Source organism: Schistocerca gregaria, chromosome 4, assembly GCF_023897955.1.
Source record: "Schistocerca gregaria isolate iqSchGreg1 chromosome 4, iqSchGreg1.2, whole genome shotgun sequence".
NCBI lineage: Eukaryota > Metazoa > Arthropoda > Insecta > Orthoptera > Acrididae > Schistocerca > Schistocerca gregaria.
In genome coordinates, this window is record NC_064923.1 from 303872648 (window position 1) to 303886330 (window position 13683).

A 13683-nucleotide genomic window follows, 5' to 3' on the forward strand; every position below is an offset into this window, starting at 1 on the left:
GAATGTAGGAATTTTAATGCTTCAATTATTCTGGTATGTGCCAGACATGTACGTGCTTTAATTTGGCGTATAAAACCATAAGGTTTTGTTCTATTTCTTCACATCTGAGGTTACATCTGTGACCTTTACATGGAAATTGTAATGTTAGTAGTAGTCTTAGTAGCCTGTAAATTATCTAGTAGAAAGTATGAAGACAAAAATCCTCCATCATAAGCATATCCAATAAACTTAGAAAAGTAATGTGTGCTCTGCCACCAGGAAACAGTTTTCCCAACTCCTCTCTAGAGAGACCACAAAAATCATTAGGTCTCTAAGAAGTAGTAACTCTTCTGACTATATTGGTACTTCAACCAGTGTACTAATATCTTACGCTGACTTGATAGGGCCACCCTTGAGCTACCTTGTAATCAGCCAATGAGTCAAGGAATGTTTCCAGAAAGATTGAAATATGCATTAACAAAGCCAATACGCAGACGTGGAGATACATAATTACCTCTAATTATATACTGGTCACACTTCTTTCTGTGTTCCCAAAAAAATTTGAGAAAGTAGCTTGTGACAAAATATTGATTTATCTATCGAAGAATAACCTTTTAACATCATTTATGTTTGGACTCTTTAAGGCCTTTTCTACTAAGAATGCAATATACCATCTCACAAACTCAATTCTACTACAATTAAACAACAAAAATTACCCTGTTGGCATTTTGTGTTGTATTACCAAGGGCTTTGACTGTGTAGATCATAAAATTCTGCTTTGGAAATTGAATTGGTATGGCTTTAAATGTCTTCCACTTGCATGGAGGAAGTCATATCTTAACAGTGGAAAGCAGAGGGCCACTTCGGCAACTGATACAATGTGTATAAGATTAAATTCGGAGTGGGGAAACATTAAATATGATATGCTGCAAGTGCAAAGCTTGGCCTGCTGCTATTGTTGGTCTACATAAAGGACTTTCAGAGGGGGAGCATTGGAGGGATTTTCAAAAACTGTATGGTTCGATAATGATACAAGTATGTTGACAAAACATTCAAATGTCCATCCATATCAGATACAGTCAGTAGTAGCGTGGAAGAGGCTTACAACTTGTTTGCATTCTTTAACCTGCAAAAACTTACTTTAGAAATCAATGGGCATACACTGGATGAGGCACCATGTGTGAATTTCTGGGGCATTCAGATGGATAATAAACTGAGGTGGCAGTATCTTGTGGAAGTTAATGATGCTCAGTTCTCCTGCTTTGCTCTCAAAAATCTCTTCATCTCTGTTGGCCCACGGACAGGATCGTTAACTTACTTCACATACTTTCACCAATGCTATTGTGCAGCATAATCTTGCGGGGCATTGCAGCTAAGATAGAAAACTGTTTATTCTACAGAAGCATACAATAAGAATTCTGTGTAAAGTTGATAACTGAACATTTTGCATAAGCTTCTTCAGGGACGAACTCTTCCTGGTGAACACCAGTGCATGTATTCTAATGGTATTTGTGATTAGTATCAGGAGAGAATTTAGGATGAACTCAGCAGTTCTCAACCACAATAGTACAAGTAGAAATAATTTTTTCATAGAATATGCACCCTTCACTGTGGTTCATCTTGGGCAAAAGTCTGCAATAGGTTGGCAGCAGAAATCAGGAGAAAACTGAAAATCCCAAAAATATTTAAATTCAAAGTAAAAAAATATGATACTGGCAACAATCAGAGCAAAATGCCTCGGACCTTTGGAGGTGACGGAGTCCCACCTCTAACTGACAAACCAGGGACTCCTAAGGTACGACTTGGCAAACAAATGGTAATGAGATTGGGAGCTATTAATATCAATGGGGGCTACTCTGGGAAGAAGGTAGAGCTGGCAGAGGCTGCAAGTAAGATGGGGCTGGACGTTTTAGCTGTTAGTGACATTCGGGTAAGGGGTGAGAAAGAAAAGGAAGTAGGAGAATACAAGGTCTACCTGTCAGGAGTCAAAGCAGGAATAGCACAATGAGGTGTAGCGCTTTCCATCAGGAAAGAAATGGAACCCAGCGTAGTTGCAATAAGGTATGTAAACGAACGACTGATGTGGACAGATTTGACAGTGTCTAGCAAGAAAATTAGGATAGTGTCAGTATATTCGCATTGTGAAGGGACAGACCAAGATAAGATGGATAGTTTTTATCAGGCACTCAGTGATGTAGTTGTTAGAGTAAAGGACAAGGACAGTGTTCTGCTCATGGGTGATTTTAACGCCAGGATTGGAAATCAAACAGAAGGTTATGAAAGAGTTATGTGTAAATTTGGAGAGGATATGGAGGCCAACAGGAACTGGAAACAACTCTTTGATTTCTGTGCCTTATGGGCTTAGTAATCACAAACTCCATTTTTAAACATAAGAACATTCACCGGTGTACTTGGGAAGGCGGGGAACCAGATCTGTCATTGACTATATTATAACAGATCAGGAATTCAGGAAGGCTGTGAGGGACACACATGTATTCAGGGGATTCTTTGATGACACTGATCATTATTTAATCTGCAGTGAAATTGGGATTGTGAGGCCGAAAGTGCAGGTGGTCAGGTCCATATGTAGGAGGATAAGAGTGGAGAAACTTCAGGATAAGGAAATCAGGCACAGGTACATAACAGTGATTTCAGAAAGGTACCAGTTAGTTGAATGTAGTCAATTACAGTAATTGGAAAAGGAATGGACAAGGTACAGGGACACAGTACTAGAAGTGGCTAAAGAATGTCTTGGAACAGTAGTGTGTAAAAGCAGGATGAAGCAAATAGCTTGGTGGAATGATACAGTCAAGGCAGCTTGTAAAAGGAAAAAGAAGGCATATCAAAAATGGCCACATACTAGAACTCAGGTAGACAGAGAAAGTTATGTTGAAGAAAGAAACAAAGCCAAACAGATAACTGCAGCATCCAAGAAGAAATCTTGGGAAGACTTTGGAAACAGGTTGGAGACTATGGGTCAAGCTGCTGGAAAACCATACTGGAGTGTAATTAGCAGTCTTCGAAAGGGAGGTAAGAAGGAAATGACAAGTATTTTGGACAGGTCAGGAAAACTGCTGATGAATCCTGTGGATGCCTTGGGCAGATGGAGGGAATATTTTGAAGAGTTGCTCAATGTAGGTGAAAATACAATCAGTAATGTTTCAGATTTCGAGGTAGAATGGGATAGGAATGATGATGGAAATAGGATCACATTTGAGGAAGTGGAGAAAATGGTCAATAGATTGCAGTGCAATAAAGCAGCTGGGGTGGATGAAATTATGTCGGAACTCATCAAATACAGTGGAATGTCAGAACTTAAATGGCTACACAGGATAATTGAAATGGCCTGGGAGTCGGGACAGGTTCCATCAGACTGGACAAAAGCAGTAATCACACCAATCTTTAAACATGGAAACAGAAAAGATCGTAACAACCACAGAGGTATCTCTTTAATCAGCGTTGTGGGTAAAATCTTCTCAGGTATTGTTGAAAGGAAAGTGCGAGTATTAGTTGAGGACCAATTGGATGAAAATCAGTGTGGGTTTAGGCCTCTTAGACGTTGTCAGGACCAGATCTTTAGCTTACGGAAAATAATGGAGAAGTGTTATGAGTGGAACAGGGAATTGTATCTATGCTTTATAGATCTAGAAAAGGCATATGACCGGGTTCCTAGGAGGAAGTTATTGTCTGTTCTACGAGATTATGGAATAGGAGGCAAACTTTTGCAAGCAATTAAAGGTCTTTACATGGATAGTCAGGCAGCAGTTAGAGTTGATGGTAAATTGAGTTCATGGTTCAGAGTAGTTTCAGGGGTAAGACAAGGCTGCAACCTGTCTCCACTGTTGTTCATATTATTTATGGATCATATGTTGAAAACAATAGACTGGCTGGGTGAGATTAAGATATGTGAACACAAAATAAGCAGTCTTGCATATGCGGATGACTTAGTTGTGATGGCAGATTCGATTGAAAGTTTGCAAAGTAATATTTCAGAGCTAGATCAGAAATGTAAGGACTATGGTATGAAGATTAGCATCTCCAAAACGAAAGTAATGTCAGTGGGAAAGAAATATAAAGGGATTGAGTGCCAAATAGGAGGAACAAAGTTATAACAGGTAGATGGTTTCAAGTACTTGGGATGCATATTCTCACAGGATGGCAACATAGTGAAAGAACTGGAAGCGAGGTGTAGCAAAGTTAATGCAGTGAGCACTCAGCTACGATCTACTCTCTTCTGCAAGAAGGAAGTCAGTACCAAGACTAAGTTATCTGTGCACCGTTCAATCTTTCGACCAATGTTGTTGTATGGGAGCGAAAGCTGGCTGGATTCAGGTTACCTTATCAACTAGGTTGAGGTTATGGATATGAAAGTAGCTAGGATGATTGCAGGTACTAGTAGATGGGAACAATGGCAGGAGGGTGTCCACAATGAGGAAATCAAAGAAAAACTGGGAGTGAACTCTATAGATGTAGCAGTCAGGGCGATCAGGGTTAGATGGTGGGGTCATGTTACACGCATGGGAGACTTCTACAATATATTCAAGCACTTAGACACAGGAATCTAGTTTCAGCATAACTTAATATTTGTATAAGATTGATCCTGATTTTGCCAGCTTGTAGGCAACTAATAATGTTCTGTGTAAAGTTAAAATGCTTTATTTAAATGTTAGGAGCTGAGTAGTAATAAAGTTAAGATGAATTATTAAAGTGTTATAAGCTGAGTAGTAAGGGAGAAGAGGCAGTGCTTTTTTTTTTTTAAAAAAAAAAAAGAAGCTTTCATCTCCCCTAATACACAAACGTATTTTAATGCAGCAGAAATAATCAGTTTGAGTAGATTACTGCTAGTCATAATCGGTCGTTGTTATACATCGCAGAAGTAGCAAGTAATGGTTACTTGATGCATAAATTGACTTATTCCTTGTCCTTGGAGGCTCTCCTTTATGATGAGATTGACTGAACATGTGTGAATGAATTAATGAATATTCTTGTTTAATGTCGGGGATCTGCTTTAATCCACTGAAAAAGCAGCCACATACCACGTAAGAGCAACAATGTTAGTGTTAAATACAACTCGGCATAATAGTGCTAGTTTTCTGTGATGTACTGTTTTCATGGTTTGGTTCAACAATACAGAAGGATTGCTTAAAAATTTGACAGTAGCGGTACTGCAAAAACCAAGACTTGATGTATTTTCAAGACATAAATATGTTACCATGACAAACATCTGGTACATCCATGATTTTCACTATTTTGTTTGTGCTGAACTGATGCTGCAGTGTTATTCTTTGGGATACCTGTGTAGAAAGCTAAGTACAGAGTTCATATATCGGCACATTATTTACATATATAAGCCAATATTCGTATTTTCCTTTGTGTGAGACCAGTGGCAGATTTTAAATTCTAGATTCTAATGTTTTACTGTTGGCTTGGTTTCGCATACTCTTTCATTGTGTTAAGACTTGGGTGTATTGTGATATAGTTGTATTTTTGTACATTTGTGAGTACTGCACAAAATTCATACTATATTGTGAATTGTAAACTTAGTTTGTGGTTTTTAGAAACTTTCGTCAACTTTACCTTTAATAACACACTCAATTGAGAATGCCAATAAAAATACAACCACTTCTATGCCAAAACCAAAAACATACGTAATACATCATCCTTATGCATATATGGATTGATACTAGTTTGACATACAATAATCTGCAAGCAGAGTGAAGTTAACAAGAGCATAAACCGGTTAAATACCATGACGACATTTCTGCTTGATGGTGCTGGGCGGTGGTTGCGTGCACCACTTTTGATGCACGGCTGACAGTGTTGTCTGAAAGTGTTGCATCCTGGCAGCTGAGCTTAGCCAACAGTGCAGGCTAGCTGAATAAAACATGATAGGCTGGTGCCTCGTATACAGTTGAACTTTGATGAATGGCAAGATGCTGGTACGTAGCATGGATGGTGCTTGGTGCTCAGGAGTGTGACGCCCTTGTCTCCTATGGTGCCTCCGTGGACATCATCTGTGTCACAGATAGCTCCCTTTCAGTGTGCCGTGCAGAATGGGGCGATAAATCACTCTGGTCCTGATGAACTTCTAGAGGGCTGAAAACTAGAACAGAGGAGGATGAACTAGACCTAGTATCGTATAGGGCAGAATCAGCAGGACTGTCGAGGGTGGAGGTGAGGAAGGAGGAACAGATATGGGAACAGCAGATGATCTTGTAGGAGGGTGAGGGGGTTGTGGGTGGCAAGCCTCCACTCAGAGACAGAGTTTATTGCAGTGGCAGGTCACCAGCTTTAATGTTAAGATGCACAGACTGTACTGGCTGTGGATGACTGCCAGAATACAACACTCCCGGCACCCACACACACTAGCCCAGACCAGAGTCCATGTGCGTAGCATGTTGTTAGAGGTTCCTTGACGGCCCCCATGTTGTGAGCAGTAGATTCAGCATCGTGCATGGCATCTGTGCGGTAGCTCTGCCCTCTTCTCACCAATGTTCAAGGGCCTCTAGGAACTAAGAAAGTGTGTGAGAGCCTCATTTTCGAGTGTGCTACCAACATACTTCTTCATTTTATTCTGTGAACCATAAAATAACCCCACTGATGAGCATGAGTCTGTGCCATAATAGAAAATAATTGCAGACAGGATTTGGTGCGTGAGCCAAAGGTCATTTGGAAAAAGAGGTTTGGTGGCAACAGCTTGAGCAATGTGAGAACTGGTAATAGGGAATCCATCCACTGTTCACTGAGCTTCCTTATCGAAGTAAAAACAAAATACTTCATCCCGATTGAAACTAGGGTCAGTTTCCATCAGTAAACTCAAAAGAGCATATACGTTTGACTGCTGAACCATGGGACGGGAATGAATCTCATAATTTTATCAGCTAGAGAAGAGAGCCCACCCTTGAAGTCAATGAACTGTCTTATACGGCAAATGAGCCACAGGGCTATAGAGAGACACTAATAGCTTGTGATCAGTAACCAAGTGAAACTTAACATTGTAGAGAAACACATGAAAGTTTGTGATAATGTAAATAATTGCGAGAGCCGCCTCCTCTGTTTGAGAGTAATTCTTCTCTGCATCATTAAGTGTCTTTGATGCAACCACAACATTGTGACAGCATGTCCGCCCCCCCCTACCGCCACCACCACCATACTGTGATGCATCCATTGCCGCCAAAAGCTGGAGCGCTAACTGATAGGTGGCAAAGTACAGGGCAGAACGCAAACCATCCTTTGATGTCTTGAATGCATGGTCGCCCCAGATAGGGGTCCCGCAAACACTTTGCCTTTCTTATCTTAAGCAGTTAATTTAGAGGATGGTAAATTAAAGCTGCCTACAGAACAAACCTGTAGTAGTACATGACTTTGCCCATGAATGCTTACATTCATAGGGCGCCAAGGGTCGCAATAGCTACTTTGTGACTGTCAGTCAGCTGGATCCTTCTGTGAGAAATAACATGTCCCATATGTTCTATAGAAGGTTGCAAGAAATGTGACTCTTTCAAACTGCACTTAAGATGTGCACCACACAATATCTTAAACAAAAGACGAAAGTTGTAAAGATGGTCGGTCCTCGGTGGTGGGACTGGTAACGACAGTGTTGTCTAGGTAATTGATGCAACAAGGAATTCGTTAGGTAAGTTGCACCAAGCAGTGTTGAAAATTGGGCGGCACACTTCCAATGCCAAAAACCAATTGGTTGTATCTGTAGAGCTTGTATAGTGTATTAACAACAAGCAGCTCACATGGTTGTTCATCAGGTGGCAGCTGTAAATGTGCTTCCAGTGGACCTAGCTTTGAAAAAGTAATTGCTCACCCACCTGCTTTATCATAAGTTCATGTGGGCAAGGAATAGGGTATGTTTTGACAGCAGACGGTGAGTTAACCATCACCTTAAAGTTACAACATAGACGGAGTTTGTCCAGCAGTTTTTTGTTAATGCCTAATGGTGTAACTCATTGTCTGGATGAAATGGGTTCCAAGGTGCCTAAAGCTGTCACTCTATCTAATTCTTTCATTTGAATGCAAGCAGTATAGACCTGGCACCAAAAAAATGGGGTCGCACCATGTACTTGAGAGTGATTTGCACTACGTAGTCAATACTGTTGCTAGTTCCTGGCAAAAAAAGGGCAGAATAGTCCTTGCACAAATCATCAAACTTCTGATAAGGTACAAGATCCAACACGGAATGAGCGGAATTGGAGACTGTAAATCCAAATGCCTGGAAAGTGTCCAAACCAGGCAAATTTTCTGTAAATACACTGTCCATTGGCATAAATTGAATTTTCACATTTTGAGAGAACTGAAGGGCGATCTATTTAAATGTTAAAAACCATTTAACAGTCGAGGTTGCATAAAATATTTCTTTATTTAAGACAGCTGGTTTCAACAGACTATGCTGTCCTCTTGCAATCTGTAAAAAATGCATATATGCAGAATATGTCTCGTAAGTTAAGATGTAACATTTGATTTAAAAGTTTTATTTTGGTATTGCAGAAACTGGCATTGCATCTGTAAATTTCCATACCTTAAAGTCGTTTTGTTGTAAAACATGTTCATTTTACACTGACCTCATGCGCAGGATGTCAACTGGATAAAAATAGCGCATTATTAAAAGTTTGCCATGGTTTGAATATTCAAAAATATAAAGCACCTTGTGCTTTATACAACCATATACATATTGCCCAGAGTCGCTTGTATCATTCAAACAGGGTACACAATAGCACAACTGTTTACAACCTAGAAGTTGCATCTTGTATGCCTTTTAATGTGAATTTGCACCATTTGGAATATGTCCAGCATATGTAAACAATTGTGCTATTGTTTACTGTGTTTGTATGATGCAACAAGCAACTGTGATCAATGTGTACATGGACATAGCCTGCTGCACAAGGTGCTTTATGTTTTTAAATATTTCAGCAATGACAAACCTTTTACAATGCACTATTTTTAACCACTTGACATCTTGCGCATAAGGCCATTGTAAAATGAACATGCGTTACAGCAAAAAGATTTTAAGATATGTGACTACACAGGTCCACTTTTGGTTTTTATAATACCAAACTAAAACCTTTATATCAAATGTTACATCTTAACTTATTAGACATATTTCATGTATATGCACTTTTTTTACAGACCTGAAGATGACAGCATAGTCTCTTGAAACCGTTTACCTCAAATAAAGAAATATTTTATGTGATCTTGGCTGTTGAATGATATTTAAATACCATACACGTCACTGTCTGAACCGGTGTGTTGTTTTTGCAGTAACTTGTCAGAGGAAAGGAATCTGCTGTCCTTTGTAACGGACAAGACAATGTGAACTAACCTACAGCGGAGGAGAAATAATACAGATAAATGTATTAGAATAGCAAGGCCACTGCACCTTTGTCTACTTGGAGGCATAATGACATCCTGTTAATATGCAGATTGATGAACATTTTATTAGAAGCAGTTGCAATATTATCACACACCTGACTAGCAGCATTAATGTATATAGGTTGAGATGCGGGAGGCACAGCGGGAGCTGGCCAAGCATTCCATAAGAGTACAGTGTGACATTTTTTATGACATGGATGGCATGATGCTTATCGTTACGGACATGCCAAACAGTCATGTTGGACAAATTAAGGAAGGCAGCAGCATGCAGAAAGTTTTCCTCTGTGGCCAAGTTTGTTTGGAGAGCAGCAGTCGGGCATGCTGCACTGCCGCTACCTCCGCTTCCACAGGTGTACTAGAATGTGTAGGGCTGTTGCTGTTTGAGTTGACAACAGTTGTGTTAGCCCCAGAATTTGCTTGCCATCAGCATGAGAAACTTCAAATGCATGCACTATCTTGAGCACTTCTTCTAAAGGTGGATCTTCAAATTGCAATGCCCTTTGGTGAACTTCCTTATCACAAGCTGCCCATATGATAGCATCTCCAACCTTGGAATCTGCTTAAATTCCTGCAGTGAAGGAACAACTCTTGCAGCTTAACCCTTGCAGTTCCACAGCCCAAGTGTGACAGGATTGATAAAAGTCCACTTTCACAGAAATCACGTGGATATGCTTGTGGTAACAAGTAGTAAGCAAATAATACATTTTGAGAAACAACGAACACACAGGATCCTGAAGAGTGTCTAACTTACCTAAAAAGTGGTACTCAAATATCTACGTAGAGATCCATGACAGAAATAGAGCTCTGTTACCTTGAAGGCTGTGAAGTGTTGCTCAAGGCATTTTTCATATGCTTACCACTCTTTGATGGCTCCACAGTAGGTGGGGAATGGAAGTGGGTAGGATGGCAAAGTTTGAGACCTCATTAACAGAAAAATTAACACTCTGACCAGCAGTTTCTATTTTTGCAATTTTGAACATCACTGATTTTCCAATTGCTGCTGCATTTAGCACTGCAGAACAACCTCCAGGGATGCGCCTGTCAACATTGCCACCTTTTTGCAAGAAACGTAAATAATGAACCTTACTTGTCACCACACACACACACACACACACACACACACACACACACACACACACACACACACACACACACACACACACAGAGAGAGAGAGAGAGAGAGAGAGAGAGAGAGAGAGAGAGAGAGAGAGAGTAAACCAATATGAACTAGACTGAGAGAAAGCAACTCTGCTCCAGTGTTAAACAGTGTGCATGTGATGTTTCTCCATGATATGCGCACACCACTCTTAATGCACAACTATCAGCACTGTCTGTAAGTGCTGCCTCCTGCAGGCTGAGCAGACATGCCTGGCACCAACATGTGCTGATTGAACAACACATTATAGCCAGTGCCTTGCATAGAGCTAAAATTTAACAGATGGAGGTGCCAGTGCGATTGACCATGGGTTACCACAGTATCCTCCGTCAAAAAATAATCATCCCCTAATTTTATCGTGAATATATGTAAAAAAGAGTTATATTGTTGAGAATTTGTGGATGATTTACAGAGTAACTTATTCTGTAGTCAGTTGTGAGGTATAAATGTGCATTGTGTAAGCTTTGTCAGGAATACCCACTTATTACAGTGCAGGTATTTATGTTATTAGGCCAATATTTCCACTTTTACTGCTCATAGCCCTGTTACTTCTTAGTTGTGTATGAAATTTTATGATCACAGTGTAAACTCAGCTTTTACAAATACATTCTGTGCCATTCAAGAAATAGCACACAGTTGCCAAACACATCTTAAAATCCTGTCTGTTGTATTTGGCAGCTCGATAACATCCTTTCTGTCAATCCATCATGTCCTGACCAGCCTCTCTGGAAAGTACTGATAGATGCCTGAAGTACAGCTGATGTACTGCTGCTTCTCCTGAATATAACAGACCTATGGAACAGTATTCTGCTTGTATTCTGGGTCTGGTCCATATGGATGAGAGTTTTTACATTGCCTAACTGAAGCCATAATAATGGAGATGTTTTGAAGTATCAGGTGTCTCCACCAATGTCATGTCGTCACCATAATAAACTCCAAATATAAAATAAAGATTCACAGTGAAGTTCAACACTTAGTAGTGGAAGCACTTTTATTATTGACACCAAAGTACAGTCGGGACAGAACTGACATTGTGGATGGTGAGTGCAGCTTTTTATAGAGTGTGTATACGTCCCAATCAAGAAAAGTTTTTCTTGTATATTTGGTGTAGTGGCAAAGTCATAACAATGGAATAACGGCCACTCAGCAGAACCACTAGTTCCTATTGAGGATCTAAATGCCTATTATGCCATCCTGACAACTTGACTTAATGAACCCATGAGGGCACAAACCATTGCCTCCATTAAAGTATCAGTGGTGGGTAAAAACTAAAAAGTTTTTCTGCAGACGGTAAGCCTGAACACGATCAAGAAGTCTGTTGTGTGTATTCATTCGGCAGCCTCAGAATGAGGTAATATAACAGTGCACGTGATGAATTTTCTCATGGATCCTGTACTGCCCAAAGTAATGAACATTTTCACCATAATGAGATTTTTGCTCTGCAGTGGAGTGTGCGCTGATACGAAACTTCCTGGCATATTAAAACTTTGTGCCGGACCGAGACTCGAACTCGGGACCTTTGCCTTTCACAGGCAAGTGCTTTACCATCTGAGCTACCCAAGCACGACTCACGCCCTGTCCTCACAGCTTTACTTCTGCCAGTGCCTCGTCTCCTACCTTCCAAACTTTACAGAAGCTCTCTTGCGACACTTGCAGAACTAGCACTACTTGAAGAAAGGATATTGTGGAGATATGGCTTAGCCACAGCCTAGGGGATGTTTCCAGAATGAGAATTTCACTCTGCAACGGAGTGTGCGCTAATATGAAACTTCCTGTCAGATTAAAACTGTGTGCCATACCAAGACTCGGACTCAGGGCCTTTGCCTTTCGTGGACAAATGCTAGAGCAAGCGGTACAGCACTTGCCCGCCAAAGGCAAAGGTCCCGAGTTTGAGTCTCGGTCCAGCACACAGTTTTAATCTGCCAGGAAGTTTAATTTTCGCCATACTTTGACCAGCGTCTTCCCAAATCCAGGAAGCAGGAACTTGTAAAAACATTATCCAAGAAGGAATCTGTGAAACAGCCTTCTGACTACACACACGTTTGCATTCTACCAGCAATATCCAGGACTAGAATTCATGAACGTCATAACCAGCTATTTAAAACATGAAGGAATTACACACACACACACACACACACACACACACACACACACACACACACACACAATTATATGACATCAGATAATCTTTTAGATGAACATCAGTCGGGTTTCCGGCAAAATCACACCAGGATAACTACTCTTATAAATGTGACTGATGAACTGAAACAATGCAACTGTTATGTACTTTTTGGATTTGAGCAAAGTTTTTGATGCATTTGACTTTGAGATTGTGCTTACTAAAGTCACAAGTCAAAATTTTTCTGTACAAAGGTTCCACTCGTACCTTACATCCTGCCAACAGTGTGTAATGATTGGAACCTCCCATTGCAAATATCATCTTTATGCTGACGGCATTCAGTTATTTCTAAGTGCAAGTCCAACAGACTTGTGCACAACCATCCAGCACGTAAATACTGATTTGCTTCTCTTATCTGAGTGAGTGCAGAATGTAGGTATGAAGCCACCTGAAATACAAGCAATCTTAGTCTTTCACAAAAGACTTATTACTGTGAATTTCAAATAATCTCTTCCACCCCTAACCCTAAGCAGCACAGAAATAACTTTTTTCCTCTTCTGCAAAGAACTTAGGGTTAATTCTGGACACTTGCTTAGATTGGACTGAAAACATTTCGAGCTTAAAAAGACACTCATATAGACATGAACACTCTCCGTATTGACTGTGGTGATGCTGTGCTCCAAAGACATTTGAACAAAAGCTCACAGGCTGGAAATGGCAATGTTTGCTTGTGTGAATTCATTTGTGATGATTGCTATTTTGACACTATCAGTCTTGCCCATTAACAACTATTATGGTTGCATGTCAATAAGTGTGGCGAATATCATACACTATGTGTGCCTTATCACTGCTTCAATAATGGCACTCCCTCTTATTTATCTTCAATTCTGACACTACGGTCTGAACAGCACAGCAGCAATACTTGTTCTCAACAAAGTAAAATACTCTCTGAACCATCATGCAACAGTGTCATATTCTCTAAATCATTTTCTGTATCAGGAACCCAACTGTGGAACAATCTTAAAAAAAAAACAACAGAGAAATTAAATTC

General features: G+C 40.2%; 1 protein-coding gene across 1 annotated transcript in view; it reads left to right on the forward strand.

Moving 5' to 3' along the window:
* The window catches only part of LOC126266703 (uncharacterized), a 348549-nt gene that overhangs the window by 52723 nt on the left and 282143 nt on the right, over nucleotides 1-13683 (forward strand). The gene's annotated exons all lie outside the window — the stretch shown is intronic.